General features: G+C 55.1%; 9 non-coding genes across 9 annotated transcripts; 5 read left to right on the forward strand and 4 right to left on the reverse strand.

Moving 5' to 3' along the window:
- Nucleotides 1–941: 941 nt before the first annotated feature.
- trnah-gug (transfer RNA histidin (anticodon GUG)) lies at nucleotides 942–1,013 on the reverse strand. Its single transcript has one exon. It is a non-coding gene; the product is annotated as a tRNA-His (tRNA).
- Nucleotides 1,014–1,739: 726 nt separating this feature from the next.
- On the forward strand, nucleotides 1,740–1,812 carry trnav-cac (transfer RNA valine (anticodon CAC)). Its single transcript has one exon. It is a non-coding gene; the product is annotated as a tRNA-Val (tRNA).
- Nucleotides 1,813–4,300: 2,488 nt separating this feature from the next.
- On the reverse strand, nucleotides 4,301–4,372 carry trnah-gug (transfer RNA histidin (anticodon GUG)). The gene has a single exon. It is a non-coding gene; the product is annotated as a tRNA-His (tRNA).
- Nucleotides 4,373–5,098: 726 nt separating this feature from the next.
- On the forward strand, nucleotides 5,099–5,171 carry trnav-cac (transfer RNA valine (anticodon CAC)). Its single transcript has one exon. It is a non-coding gene; the product is annotated as a tRNA-Val (tRNA).
- Nucleotides 5,172–7,712: 2,541 nt separating this feature from the next.
- Nucleotides 7,713–7,784, reverse strand: trnah-gug (transfer RNA histidin (anticodon GUG)). The gene has a single exon. It is a non-coding gene; the product is annotated as a tRNA-His (tRNA).
- A 2,504-nt stretch (nucleotides 7,785–10,288) lies between these two features.
- On the forward strand, nucleotides 10,289–10,361 carry trnaf-gaa (transfer RNA phenylalanine (anticodon GAA)). Its single transcript has one exon. It is a non-coding gene; the product is annotated as a tRNA-Phe (tRNA).
- Nucleotides 10,362–10,470: 109 nt separating this feature from the next.
- On the forward strand, nucleotides 10,471–10,543 carry trnav-aac (transfer RNA valine (anticodon AAC)). The gene has a single exon. It is a non-coding gene; the product is annotated as a tRNA-Val (tRNA).
- A 3,968-nt stretch (nucleotides 10,544–14,511) lies between these two features.
- Nucleotides 14,512–14,583, reverse strand: trnah-gug (transfer RNA histidin (anticodon GUG)). Its single transcript has one exon. It is a non-coding gene; the product is annotated as a tRNA-His (tRNA).
- A 201-nt stretch (nucleotides 14,584–14,784) lies between these two features.
- Nucleotides 14,785–14,856, forward strand: trnae-uuc (transfer RNA glutamic acid (anticodon UUC)). Its single transcript has one exon. It is a non-coding gene; the product is annotated as a tRNA-Glu (tRNA).
- The last annotated feature ends 29 nt before the right edge of the window (nucleotides 14,857–14,885 follow it).

Genomic DNA, 14,885 nt, shown 5'->3' on the forward strand with positions numbered 1-14,885 from the left:
CTGGGTGGCTTTCCTTCTGAGTGACGTTCCTGCAACACTCTCCCGCTCCTCTTGGTGCGCTCATGCCGCAACACAGGAAGGCTGGAGCAGGTGGCTGTGGGCTCTGCGCACTGCCGAAATAGGTCAGTTGGGAGAGCGTTAGACTGAAGATCTAAAAGTCCCTGGTTTGATCCCGGGTTTCGGCATTTTGTTTCATCGCGCCCTTTGTTCCTCTCTCCAGCGCCCCCTGCCTAAAGTGACGCTTCCCTTTCTCAGCCCGAAACGCAAGCGAGACACCAGCAGCGGTCCTTGCAGGTTTCCGTAGTGTAGCGGCTATCTCGTTCGCCTCACACGCGAAAGGTCCCCGGTTCGAGACCGGGTGGAAACAGCCTCTTTTTGCACGCTCCTGTACTTCACAGAGGTCTTGAGCGACCGGTCATTTGTTCCCAATGTATTTCCGGTGCCTTCATGCACTCTTGTACCAAACGCACGTTCCTTCTGTACGCGGAGCCGATCATTTGCAATTGGGCTGTGCCGACAGACCAGGACGAGCTCTGTCGGCTCAAAAGCAGCGCAGGACCTGCAACAACAACAGAAAGATTAGCATCCAGCGGGGGCCTCTTAGTGAGCCCAAGATCTCATCAAGAATCGGCTCCAGCAACAGGGCTGGGCGCATTGTTCCATTCTCCGACCACTCTCGGTGTAAACAAGTCCCTCCTGGTCTCTGCTTGAAATGCACTTTCCTGCGTTTGCTTTGGTGTAACTGGCTTCCCCTGCATGGGCGAATGTGAAGAAGATCCTTAGTAAGTCATTGAAGAAAACCGAGAAGAGGTCAGAGTGGCCTCTGTCGTTCATCAACGATCCAGTCAGGCAGTACTCCTCTGTAAAGCGCCGTTCGTTCACATCGATTGGCTTTTTTTTGCCTTCATTCGCGCAAGTAGTCAAAGCAGACGCCCCTATTCTGCCGTGACCCGGATTCGAACCGGGGTTGTTGCGGCCACAACGCAAAGTACTGACCACTATACGATCACGGCGAGTTACCGATACCCACGTGGCAGGCCGGAAAAGGCTGTGCTCTCTTCGTGTGATCTAATTCGGAAAAGTCCTGACGTTGCATTTCAACTGAGCCCCAGTATACATCGACCCTTCGACACTCTGAGTGACAACTCTCTTGCGCGTTTTCTCATATTTATGTAGTTTGCTTGCATGATGCCCGGAACAGCAGGGGTGTGTGCTCCCATATGGTCTAGCGGTTAGGATTTCTGGTTTTCACCCGGGCGGCCTGGGATCGACTCCCGGTATGGGAAACTGTCAGTTTTGCCTCCTGCTTTCCAAAAGATCAGCACCGTGTACGAAGGAGCCGCATTAAAACCACTCGAACGTGCAAATCGCGCGAGAAGAGGGGGCGCTTGTTTCCAACCGAAGACTTCTCGCGTGTGAGACGAGCTGATCATCCCTGCAGGAGGTGGGAGGGTTACTCTGGTAGACAGGGCTGACCTTCGGCAATAGGATTTATACTCTCCAAGATGATATTTGCACTTTCTGGAGAGGCGATTTTCTCCACTTCAGTAGCCCGATTTCGTCGATTGCGTGGAGAGGGCTGTAGAATGTGGCGCCGCCTTTCCTGCTCCGTCCATGACAGGCGTGCTGGTCTCTGGAGAGAGAGCACGGTCCATCAGCGCACTCCAATAAAGGCACTGGAAGCAGCTGAATCGCATTGGCGAAGCTCAGCGCTGGGCCGCTGGGCAGGGATTGCCACCGTTTCCGTAGTGTAGTGGTTATCACGTTCGCCTCACACGCGAAAGGTCCCCGGTTCGAAACCGGGCGGAAACAGACCGGCTTCCTTTGTCGGCACGCACAAAAGGGGATTGGGGATTCGCCTAGCGCAGTGATCGAACAGACCCACTCACCTCTTAGTGTGGCGGGATCTGCACAGTGCATGTCGCAGCGCATCCTGCTTTCACTTCAATGCGCGTCCTGATGTACCCCAGTCTCCCGCGTGACAGGTGCGGATAATCACCACTATACTAACGAGGAAGACATCGCTCTCTCCGACCCCCGGCATCGTGTCCCGACCCACCGGCTGGAAGCCGACGCCTGCTGTGATTCCTTTACGGAGCAGAAATGACAAACGACCAACTCGGAATGATTTGCCTTTGATGCTTTCAAAGCGTTCTTTGTGCATCGAACAGACCCACTCACCTCTTAGTGTGGCGGGATCTGCACAGTGCATGTCGCAGCGCTTCCTGCTTTCACTTCAATGTGCTTCCTGATGTCGAGTCGTGTGCCGTGCGGAGGCTCTGAAAGCGAGAGCAATGAAAAGGTGCACGGCGCTGTGAAAGAAAACAGAGAAGTGAAAGGCAGTCCTTTCTCTAAGGAGGTAAAAGAAAAGCTTTCTACTCCCCGTCAGGGAATCGAACCCTGGTCTCCCGCGTGACAGGCGGGGATACTTGCCACTATACTAACGAGGAAGACACCGCACTCTCCGATCCTCGGCATCGTGTCCCGACCCAGCGTGCTGGAAGGCGACGCGTGCTGTGATTCCTTTACGGAACAGAAATGACAACCGAGGAGCCGAGAGATCATGTCAGCATTTCGCGTCTGAACGGAAAACACAAACGACCAACTCGGAATGACTTGCTTTTGACGCTTTTCAAAGCGTTCTTTGTGCACGACGACTGCGCCGCCTAGCAGATACAGATGGGTTGTACAACTCTGAACTAGCAAATGGAAGAGGGCTAAGCCCCCTCTCTTTTAGCCCAGGTTCGATCTGTCTCCCAGAATCACCAGGGCGCACGCACACACACACACCCGTGCCGTTGAAGTGCTCTGCTTCATTTCTAAGGGCAACTCAACATTCACTCCTACCCCGAGAACAGAAAAGACAGCGTCCGCAGCAACAACAGCTCAGGTCTCTGCACAGGAGCTAAGCTGCCCCCATCTCCTCTGCTCTGCGGCTCCTGCGGAGTGGAGTCCTGCCTGGAGCCGTGTTTGCAGGCGGCGGCTCCCCGCGCTCTGTCTGTGCGTCCAAGAGCTCCTGGGAGGAAGAGAGAGCCCTCCCACTCGGGGGCTTTTCCACGGTCTGTGTGAGGAGGGGCGGGTGTGTCCAGTAGCTTATCGAGCGGAAGCCTGGGGCGGCGGAGAGCTGTGATCGTGCAGACCTTGAGGTGTCACCTCTTTGTCTGCTTTCCCGCCCCCCCTCCTCCCAAGCTCTGCTCCAGAGTAGCCCGGCAACCCCTCACACCTGCACGTGTCACAACCTAAGGTGTGGTCATGAGACACCCATGGGGTGCTGCTCTGTTCTTGCTAATTGTTTCCTGCCCCTCGCAGGCAGGAGTCCATGCGAGGAAGATGCGCTGGACAGAGCTCAGAGGGCACAGCTGGGTGGCTTTCCTTCTGAGTGACGTTCCTGCAACACTCTCCCGCTCCTCTTGGTGCGCTCATGCCGCAACACAGGAAGGCTGGAGCAGGTGGCTGTGGGCTCTGCGCACTGCCGAAATAGGTCAGTTGGGAGAGCGTTAGACTGAAGATCTAAAAGTCCCTGGTTTGATCCCGGGTTTCGGCATTTTGTTTCATCGCGCCCTTTGTTCCTCTCTCCAGCGCCCCCTGCCTAAAGTGACGCTTCCCTTTCTCAGCCCGAAACGCAAGCGAGACACCAGCAGCGGTCCTTGCAGGTTTCCGTAGTGTAGCGGCTATCTCGTTCGCCTCACACGCGAAAGGTCCCCGGTTCGAGACCGGGTGGAAACAGCCTCTTTTTGCACGCTCCTGTACTTCACAGAGGTCTTGAGCGACCGGTCATTTGTTCCCAATGTATTTCCGGTGCCTTCATGCACTCTTGTACCAAACGCACGTTCCTTCTGTACGCGGAGCCGATCATTTGCAATTGGGCTGTGCCGACAGACCAGGACGAGCTCTGTCGGCTCAAAAGCAGCGCAGGACCTGCAACAACAACAGAAAGATTAGCATCCAGCGGGGGCCTCTTAGTGAGCCCAAGATCTCATCAAGAATCGGCTCCAGCAACAGGGCTGGGCGCATTGTTCCATTCTCCGACCACTCTCGGTGTAAACAAGTCCCTCCTGGTCTCTGCTTGAAATGCACTTTCCTGCGTTTGCTTTGGTGTAACTGGCTTCCCCTGCATGGGCGAATGTGAAGAAGATCCTTAGTAAGTCATTGAAGAAAACCGAGAAGAGGTCAGAGTGGCCTCTGTCGTTCATCAACGATCCAGTCAGGCAGTACTCCTCTGTAAAGCGCCGTTCGTTCACATCGATTGGCTTTTTTTTGCCTTCATTCGCGCAAGTAGTCAAAGCAGACGCCCCTATTCTGCCGTGACCCGGATTCGAACCGGGGTTGTTGCGGCCACAACGCAAAGTACTGACCACTATACGATCACGGCGAGTTACCGATACCCACGTGGCAGGGCGGAAAAGGCTGTGCTCTCTTCGTGTGATCTAATTCGGAAAAGTCCTGACGTTGCATTTCAACTGAGCCCCAGTATACATCGACCCTTCGACACTCTGAGTGACAACTCTCTTGCGCGTTTTCTCATATTTATGTAGTTTGCTTGCATGATGCCCGGAACAGCAGGGGTGTGTGCTCCCATATGGTCTAGCGGTTAGGATTTCTGGTTTTCACCCGGGCGGCCTGGGATCGACTCCCGGTATGGGAACCTGTCAGTTTTGCCTCCTGCTTTCCAAAAGATCAGCACCGTGTACGAAGGAGCCGCATTAAAACCACTCGAACGTGCAAATCGCGCGAGAAGAGGGGGCGCTTGTTTCCAACTGAAGACTTCTCGCGTGTGAGACGAGCTGATCATCCCTGCAGGAGGTGGGAGGGTTACTCTGGTAGACAGGGCTGACCTTCGGCAATAGGATTTATACTCTCCAAGATGATATTTGCACTTTCTGGAGAGGCGATTTTCTCCACTTCAGTAGCCCGATTTCGTCGATTGCGTGGAGAGGGCTGTAGAATGTGGCGCCGCCTTTCCTGCTCCGTCCATGACAGGCGTGCTGGTCTCTGGAGAGAGAGCACGGTCCATCAGCGCACTCCAATAAAGGCACTGGAAGCAGCTGAATCGCATTGGCGAAGCTCAGCGCTGGGCCGCTGGGCAGGGATTGCCACCGTTTCCGTAGTGTAGTGGTTATCACGTTCGCCTCACACGCGAAAGGTCCCCGGTTTGAAACCGGGCGGAAACAGACCGGCTTCCTTTGTCGGCACGCACAAAAGGGGATTGGGGATTCGCCTAGCGCAGTGATCGAACAGACCCACTCACCTCTTAGTGTGGCGGGATCTGCACAGTGCATGTCGCAGCGCATCCTGCTTTCACTTCAATGCGCGTCCTGATGTACCCCAGTCTCCCGCGTGACAGGTGCGGATAATCACCACTATACTAACGAGGAAGACATCGCTCTCTCCGACCCCCGGCATCGTGTCCCGACCCACCGTGCTGGAAGCCGACGCCTGCTGTGATTCCTTTACGGAGCAGAAATGACAACCGAGGAGCCGAGAGATCATTTCAGCATTTCGCGTCTGAACAGAAAACACAAACGACCAACTCGGAATGATTTGCCTTTGATGCTTTCAAAGCGTTCTTTGTGCATCGAACAGACCCACTCACCTCTTAGTGTGGCGGGATCTGCACAGTGCATGTCGCAGCGCTTCCTGCTTTCACTTCAATGTGCTTCCTGATGTCGAGTCGTGTGCCGTGCGGAGGCTCTGAAAGCGAGAGCAATGAAAAGGTGCACGGCGCTGTGAAAGAAAACAGAGAAGTGAAAGGCAGTCCTTTCTCTAAGGAGGTAAAAGAAAAGCTTTCTACTCCCCGTCAGGGAATCGAACCCTGGTCTCCCGCGTGACAGGCGGGGATACTTGCCACTATACTAACGAGGAAGACACCGCACTCTCCGATCCTCGGCATCGTGTCCCGACCCAGCGTGCTGGAAGGCGACGCGTGCTGTGATTCCTTTACGGAACAGAAATGACAACCGAGGAGCCGAGAGATCATGTCAGCATTTCGCGTCTGAACGGAAAACACAAACGACCAACTCGGAATGACTTGCTTTTGACGCTTTTCAAAGCGTTCTTTGTGCACGACGACTGCGCCGCCTAGCAGATACAGATGGGTTGTACAACTCTGAACTAGCAAATGGAAGAGGGCTAAGCCCCCTCTCTTTTAGCCCAGGTTCGATCTGTCTCCCAGAATCACCAGGGCGCACGCACACACACACACCCGTGCCGTTGAAGTGCTCTGCTTCATTTCTAAGGGCAACTCAACATTCACTCCTACCCCGAGAACAGAAAAGACAGCGTCCGCAGCAACAACAGCTCAGGTCTCTGCACAGGAGCTAAGCTGCCCCCATCTCCTCTGCTCTGCGGCTCCTGCGGAGTGGAGTCCTGCCTGGAGCCGTGTTTGCAGGCGGCGGCTCCCCGCGCTCTGTCTGTGCGTCCAAGAGCTCCTGGGAGGAAGAGAGAGCCCTCCCACTCGGGGGCTTTTCCACGGTCTGTGTGAGGAGGGGCGGGTGTGTCCAGTAGCTTATCGAGCGGAAGCCTGGGGCGGCGGAGAGCTGTGATCGTGCAGACCTTGAGGTGTCACCTCTTTGTCTGCTTTCCCGCCCCCCCTCCTCCCAAGCTCTGCTCCAGAGTAGCCCGGCAACCCCTCACACCTGCACGTGTCACAACCTAAGGTGTGGTCATGAGACACCCATGGGGTGCTGCTCTGTTCTTGCTAATTGTTTCCTGCCCCTCGCAGGCAGGAGTCCATGCGAGGAAGATGCGCTGGACAGAGCTCAGAGGGCACAGCTGGGTGGCTTTCCTTCTGAGTGACGTTCCTGCAACACTCTCCCGCTCCTCTTGGTGCGCTCATGCCGCAACACAGGAAGGCTGGAGCAGGTGGCTGTGGGCTCTGCGCACTGCCGAAATAGGTCAGTTGGGAGAGCGTTAGACTGAAGATCTAAAAGTCCCTGGTTTGATCCCGGGTTTCGGCATTTTGTTTCATCGCGCCCTTTGTTCCTCTCTCCAGCGCCCCCTGCCTAAAGTGACGCTTCCCTTTCTCAGCCCGAAACGCAAGCGAGACACCAGCAGCGGTCCTTGCAGGTTTCCGTAGTGTAGCGGCTATCTCGTTCGCCTCACACGCGAAAGGTCCCCGGTTCGAGACCGGGTGGAAACAGCCTCTTTTTGCACGCTCCTGTACTTCACAGAGGTCTTGAGCGACCGGTCATTTGTTCCCAATGTATTTCCGGTGCCTTCATGCACTCTTGTACCAAACGCACGTTCCTTCTGTACGCGGAGCCGATCATTTGCAATTGGGCTGTGCCGACAGACCAGGACGAGCTCTGTCGGCTCAAAAGCAGCGCAGGACCTGCAACAACAACAGAAAGATTAGCATCCAGCGGGGGCCTCTTAGTGAGCCCAAGATCTCATCAAGAATCGGCTCCAGCAACAGGGCTGGGCGCATTGTTCCATTCTCCGACCACTCTCGGTGTAAACAAGTCCCTCCTGGTCTCTGCTTGAAATGCACTTTCCTGCGTTTGCTTTGGTGTAACTGGCTTCCCCTGCATGGGCGAATGTGAAGAAGATCCTTAGTAAGTCATTGAAGAAAACCGAGAAGAGGTCAGAGTGGCCTCTGTCGTTCATCAACGATCCAGTCAGGCAGTACTCCTCTGTAAAGCGCCGTTCGTTCACATCGATTGGCTTTTTTTTGCCTTCATTCGCGCAAGTAGTCAAAGCAGACGCCCCTATTCTGCCGTGACCCGGATTCGAACCGGGGTTGTTGCGGCCACAACGCAAAGTACTGACCACTATACGATCACGGCGAGTTACCGATACCCACGTGGCAGGGCGGAAAAGGCTGTGCTCTCTTCGTGTGACCTAATTCGGAAAAGTCCTGACGTTGCATTTCAACTGAGCCCCAGTATACATCGACCCTTCGACACTCTGAGTGACAACTCTCTTGCGTGTTTTCTCATATTTATGTAGTTTGCTTGCATGATGCCCGGAACAGCGGGGTTGTGTGCTCCCATATGGTCTAGCGGTTAGGATTCCTGGTTTTCACCCAGGCGGCCCGGGTTTGACTCCCGGTATGGGAACGTGTCAGTTTTGCCTCCTGCTTTCCAAAAGATCAGCACCATGTACGAAGGAGCCGCATTAAAACCACTCGAACGTGCAAAACGCGCGAGAAGAGGGGGCGCTTGTTTCCAACCGAAGACTTCTCGCGTGTGAGACGAGCTGATCATCGCTGCAGGAGGTGGGAGGGTTACTCTGGTAGACAGGGCTGACCTTCGGCAATAGGATTTATACTCTCCAAGATGATATTTGCACTTTCTGGAGAGGCGATTTTCTCCACTTCAGTAGCCCGATTTCGTCGATTGCGTGGAGAGGGCTGTAGAATGTGGCGCCGCTTTTCCTGCTCCGTCCATGACAGGCGTGCTGGTCTCTGGAGAGAGAGCACGGTCCATCAGCGCACTCCAATAAAGGCACTGGAAGCAGCTGAATCGCATTGGCGAAGCTCAGCACTGGGCCACTGGGAAGGGCTTGCTACCGTTTCCGTAGTGTAGTGGTTATCACGTTTGCCTCCCACGCGAAAAGTCAATGGTTCGAAACTGGGCGGAAACAGACCGGCTTCTTTTGTCGCCACGCACAAAAGGGGATTGGGGATTCGCCTAGCGCTGTGATCGCACAGACCCACTCACCTCTTAGTGTGGCGGGATCTGCACAGTGCATGTCGCAGCGCATCCTGCTTTCACTCCAATGCGCGTCCTGATGTACCCCAGTCTCCCGCGTGACAGGTGGGGATAATCACCACTATACTAACGAGGAAGACATCGCACCCTTCGACCCCCGGCATCGTGTCCCGACCCACCGTGCTGGAAGCCGACGCGTGCTGTGATTCCTTTACGGAGCAGAAATGACAACCGAGGAGCCGAGAGATCATTTCAGCATTTCGCGTCTGAACAGAAAACACAAACGACCAACTCGGAATGACTTGCCTTTGACGCTTATCAAAGCGTTCTTTGTGCATCGAACAGACCCACTCACCTCTTAGTGTGGCGGGATCTGCACAGTGCATGTCGCAGCGCTTCCTGCTTTCACTTCAATGTGCTTTCTGATGTCGAGTCGTGTGCCGTGCGGAGGCTCTGAAAGCGAGAGCAATGAAAAGGTGCACGACGCTGTGAAAGAAAACAGAGAAGTGAAAGGCAGTCCTTTCTCTAAGGAGGTAAAAGAAAAGCTTTCTACTCCCCGTCGGGGAATCGAACCCCGGTCTCACGCGTGACAGGCAAGGATACTCGCCACTATACTAACGAGGAAGACATCACACCCTTCGATCCCCGGCATCGTGTCCCGACCCAGCGTGCTGGAAGGCGACGCGTGCTGTGATTCCTTTACGGAGCAGAAATGACAACCGAGGAGCCGAGAGATCATTTCAGCATTTCGCGTCTGAACGGAAAACACAAACGACCAACTCGGAATGACTTGCTTTTGACGCTTTTCAAAGCGTTCTTTGTGCACGATGACTGCGCCGCCTAGCAGATACAAATGGGTTGTACAACTCTGAACTAGCAAATGGAAGAGGGCTAAGCCCCCTCTCTTTTAGCCCAGGTTCGATCTGTCTCCCAGAATCACCAGGGCGCACGCACACACACACACCCGTGCCGTTGAAGTGCTCTGCTTCATTTCTAAGGGCAACTCAACATTCACTCCTACCCCGAGAACAGAAAAGACAGCGTCCGCAGCAACAACAGCTCAGGTCTCTGCACAGGAACTAAGCTGCCCCCATCTCCTCTGCTCTGCGGCTCCTGTGGAGTGGAGTCCTGCCTGGAGCCGTGTTTGCAGGCGGCGGCTCCCCGCGCTCTGTCTGTGCGTCGTGTCCAAGAGCTCCTGGGAGGAAGAGAGAGCCCTCCCACTCGGGGGCTTTTCCACGGTCTGTGTGAGGAGGGGCGGGTGTGTCCAGTAGCTTATCGAGCGGAAGCCTGGGGCGGCGGAGAGCTGTGATCGTGCAGACCTTGAGGTGTCACCTCTTTGTCTGCTTTCCCGCCCCCCCTCCGCCCAAGCTCTGCTCCAGAGTAGCCCGGCAACCCCTCACACCTGCACGTGTCACAACCTAAGGTGTGGTCATGAGACACCCATGGGGTGCTGTTCTGTTCTTGCTAATTGTTTCCTGCCCGTCGCAGGCAGGAGTCCATGCGAGGAAGATGCGCTGGACAGAGCTCAGAGGGCGCAGCTGGGTGGCTTTCCTTCTGAGTGACGTTCCTGCAACACTCTCCCGCTCCTCTTGGTGCGCTCATGCCGCTGGAGCAGGTGGCTGTGGGCTCTGTGCACTGCCGAAATAGCTCAGTTGGGAGAGCGTTAGACTGAAGATCTAAAGGTCCCTGGTTCGATCCCGGGTTTCGGCATTTTGTTTCATCGCGCCCTTTGTTCCTCTCTCCAGCGCCCCCTGCCTAAAGTGACGCTTCCCTTTCTCAGCCCGAAACGCAAGCGAGACACCAGCAGCGGTCCCTGCAGGTTTCCGTAGTGTAGCGGCTATCACGTTCGCCTAACACGCGAAAGGTCCCCGGTTCGAGACCGGGCGGAAACAGCCTCTTGTTGCACGCTCCTGTACTTCACAGAGGTCTTGAGCGACCGGTCATTTGTTCCCAATGTATTTCCGGTGCCTTCATGCACTCTTGTACCAAACGCACGTTCCTTCTGTACGCGGAGCCGATCATTTGCAATTGGGCTGTGCCGACAGACCAGGACGAGCTCTGTCGGCTCAAAAGCAGCGCAGGACCTGCAAGAACAACAGAAAGATTAGCATCCAGTGAGCCCAAGATCTCATCAAGAATCGGCTCCAGCAACAGGGCTGGGCGCATTGTTCCATTCTCCGACCACTCTCGGTGTAAACAAGTCCCTCCTGGTCTCTGCTTGAAATGCACTTTCCTGCGTTTGCTTTGGTGTAACTGGCTTCCCCTGCATGGGCGAATGTGAAGAAGATCCTTAGTAAGTCGTTGAAGAAAACCGAGAAGAGGTCGGAGTGGCCTCTGTCGTTCATCAACGATCCAGTCAGGCAGTACTCCTCTGTAAAGCGCCGTTCGTTCACATCGATTGGCTTTTTTTTGCCTTCATTCGCGCAAGTAGTAAAAGCAGACGCCCCTATTCTGCCGTGACCCGGATTCGAACCGGGGTTGTTGCGGCCACAACGCAAAGTACAGACCACTATACGGTCACGGCGAGTTACCGATACACACATGGTACGGCGGAAAAGGCTGTGCTCTCTTCGTGTGACCTAATTCGGAAAAGTCCTGACGTTGCATTTCAACTGAGCCCCAGTATACATCGACCGTTCGACACTCTGAGTGACAACTCTCTTGCGTGTTTTCTCATATTTATGTAGTTTGCTTGCATGATGCCCGGAACAGCGGGGTTGTGTGCTCCCATATGGTCTAGCGGTTAGGATTCCTGGTTTTCACCCAGGCAGCCCGGGTTTGACTCCCGGTATGGGAACGTGTCAGTTTTGCCTCCTGCTTTCCAAAAGATCAGCACCGTGTACGAAGGAGCCGCATTAAAACCACTCGAACGTGCAAAACGCGCGAGAAGAGGGGGCGCTTGTTTCCAACCGAAGACTTCTCGCGTGTGAGACGAGCTGATCATCGCTGCAGGAGGTGGGAGGGTTACTCTGGTAGACAGGGCTGACCTTCGGCAATAGGATTTATACTCTCCAAGATGATATTTGCACTTTCTGGAGAGGCGATTTTCTCCACTTCAGTAGCCCGATTTCGTCGATTGCGTGGAGAGGGCTGTAGAATGTGGCGCCGCCTTTCCTGCTCCGTCCATGACAGGCGTGCTGGTCTCTGGAGAGAGAGCACGGTCCATCAGCGCACTCCAATAAAGGCACTGGAAGCAGCTGAATCGCATTGGCGAAGCTCAGCGCTGGGCCGCTGGGCAGGGATTGCCACCGTTTCCGGAGTGTAGTGGTTATCACGTTCGCCTCACACGCGAAAGGTCCCCGGTTCGAAACCGGGCGGAAACAGACCGGCTTCCTTTGTCGGCACGCACAAAAGGGGATTGGGGATTCGCCTAGCGCAGTGATCGAACAGACCCACTCACCTCTTAGTGTGGCGGGATCTGCACAGTGCATGTCGCAGCGCATCCTGCTTTCACTTCAATGCGCGTCCTGATGTACCCCAGTCTCCCGCGTGACAGGTGCGGATAATCACCACTATACTAACGAGGAAGACATCGCTCTCTCCGACCCCCGGCATCGTGTCCCGACCCACCGTGCTGGAAGCCGACGCCTGCTGTGATTCCTTTACGGAGCAGAAATGACAACCGAGGAGCCGAGAGATCATTTCAGCATTTCGCGTCTGAACAGAAAACACAAACGACCAACTCGGAATGATTTGCCTTTGATGCTTTCAAAGCGTTCTTTGTGCATCGAACAGACCCACTCACCTCTTAGTGTGGCGGGATCTGCACAGTGCATGTCGCAGCGCTTCCTGCTTTCACTTCAATGTGCTTCCTGATGTCGAGTCGTGTGCCGTGCGGAGGCTCTGAAAGCGAGAGCAATGAAAAGGTGCACGGCGCTGTGAAAGAAAACAGAGAAGTGAAAGGCAGTCCTTTCTCTAAGGAGGTAAAAGAAAAGCTTTCTACTCCCCGTCAGGGAACCGAACCCTGGTCTCCCGCGTGACAGGCGGGGATACTTGCCACTATACTAACGAGGAAGACACCGCACTCTCCGATCCTCGGCATCGTGTCCCGACCCAGCGTGCTGGAAGGCGACGCGTGCTGTGATTCCTTTACGGAACAGAAATGACAACCGAGGAGCCGAGAGATCATGTCAGCATTTCGCGTCTGAACGGAAAACACAAACGACCAACTCGGAATGACTTGCTTTTGACGCTTTTCAAAGCGTTCTTTGTGCACGACGACTGCGCCGCCTAGCAGATACAGATGGGTTGTACAACTCTGAACTAGCAAATGGAAGAGGGCTAAGCCCCCTCTCTTTTAGCCCAGGTTCGATCTGTCTCCCAGAATCACCAGGGCGCACGCACACACACCCGTGCCGTTGAAGTGCTCTGCTTCATTTCTAAGGGCAACTCAACATTCACTCCTACCCCGAGAACAGAAAAGACAGCGTCCGCAGCAACAACAGCTCAGGTCTCTGCACAGGAGCTAAGCTGCCCCCATCTCCTCTGCTCTGCGGCTCCTGCGGAGTGGAGTCCTGCCTGGAGCCGTGTTTGCAGGCGGCGGCTCCCCGCGCTCTGTCTGTGCGTCCAAGAGCTCCTGGGAGGAAGAGAGAGCCCTCCCACTCGGGGGCTTTTCCACGGTCTGTGTGAGGAGGGGCGGGTGTGTCCAGTAGCTTATCGAGCGGAAGCCTGGGGCAGCGGAGAGCTGTGATCGTGCAGACCTTGAGGTGTCACCTCTTTGTCTGCTTTCCCGCCCCCCCTCCGCCCAAGCTCTGCTCCAGAGTAGCCCGGCAACCCCTCACACCTGCACGTGTCACAACCTAAGGTGTGGTCATGAGACACCCATGGGGTGCTGCTCTGTTCTTGCTAATTGTTTCCTGCCCGTCGCAGGCAGGAGTCCATGCGAGGAAGATGCGCTGGACAGAGCTCAGAGGGCACAGCTGGGTGGCTTTCCTTCTGAGTGACGTTCCTGCAACACTCTCCCGCTCCTCTTGGTGCGCTCATGCCGCAACACAGGAAGGCTGGAGCAGGTGGCTGTGGGCTCTGCGCACTGCCGAAATAGGTCAGTTGGGAGAGCGTTAGACTGAAGATCTAAAAGTCCCTGGTTTGATCCCGGGTTTCGGCATTTTGTTTCATCGCGCCCTTTGTTCCTCTCTCCAGCGCCCCCTGCCTAAAGTGACGCTTCCCTTTCTCAGCCCGAAACGCAAGCGAGACACCAGCAGCGGTCCCTGCAGGTTTCCGTAGTGTAGCGGCTATCACGTTCGCCTCACACGCGAAAGGTCCCCGGTTCGGGACCGGGCGGAAACAGCCTCTTTTTGCACGCTCCTGTACTTCACAGAGGTCTTGAGCGACCGGTCATTTGTTCCCAATGTATTTCCGGTGCCTTCATGCACTCTTGTACCAAACGCACGTTCCTTCTGTACGCGGAGCCGATCATTTGCAATTGGGCTGTGCCGACAGACCAGGACGAGCTCTGTCGGCTCAAAAGCAGCGCAGGACCTGCAACAACAACAGAAAGATTAGCATCCAGCGGGGGCCTCTTAGTGAGCCCAAGATCTCATCAAGAATCGGCTCCAGCAACAGGGCTGGGCGCATTGTTCCATTCTCCGACCACTCTCGGTGTAAACAAGTCCCTCCTGGTCTCTGCTTGAAATGCACTTTCCTGCGTTTGCTTTGGGGTAACTGGCTTCCCCTGCATGGGCGAATGTGAAGAAGATCCTTAGTAAGTCATTGAAGAAAACCGAGAAGAGGTCAGAGTGGCCTCTGTCGTTCATCAACGATCCAGTCAGGCAGTACTCCTCTGTAAAGCGCCGTTCGTTCACATCGATTGGCTTTTTTTTGCCTTCATTCGCGCAAGTAGTCAAAGCAGACGCCCCTATTCTGCCGTGACCCGGATTCGAACCGGGGTTGTTGCGGCCACAACGCAAAGTACTGACCACTATACGATCACGGCGAGTTACCGATACCCACGTGGCAGGCCGGAAAAGGCTGTGCTCTCTTCGTGTGACCTAATTCGGAAAAGTCCTGACGTTGCATTTCAACTGAGCCCCAGTATACATCGACCCTTCGACACTCTGAGTGACAACTCTCTTGCGCGTTTTCTCATATTTATGTAGTTTGCTTGCATGATGCCCGGAACAGCAGGGGTGTGTGCTCCCATATGGTCTAGCGGTTAGGATTCCTGGTTTTCACCCAGGCGGCCCGGGTTCGACTCCCGGTATGGGAACGTGTCAGTTTTGCCTCCTGCTTTCCAAA

Source organism: Atractosteus spatula, unplaced genomic scaffold (genome assembly GCF_055471065.1).
Source record: "Atractosteus spatula isolate fAtrSpa1 unplaced genomic scaffold, fAtrSpa1.hap1 Scaffold_30, whole genome shotgun sequence".
Classification (NCBI taxonomy): Eukaryota; Metazoa; Chordata; class Actinopteri; order Semionotiformes; family Lepisosteidae; genus Atractosteus; species Atractosteus spatula.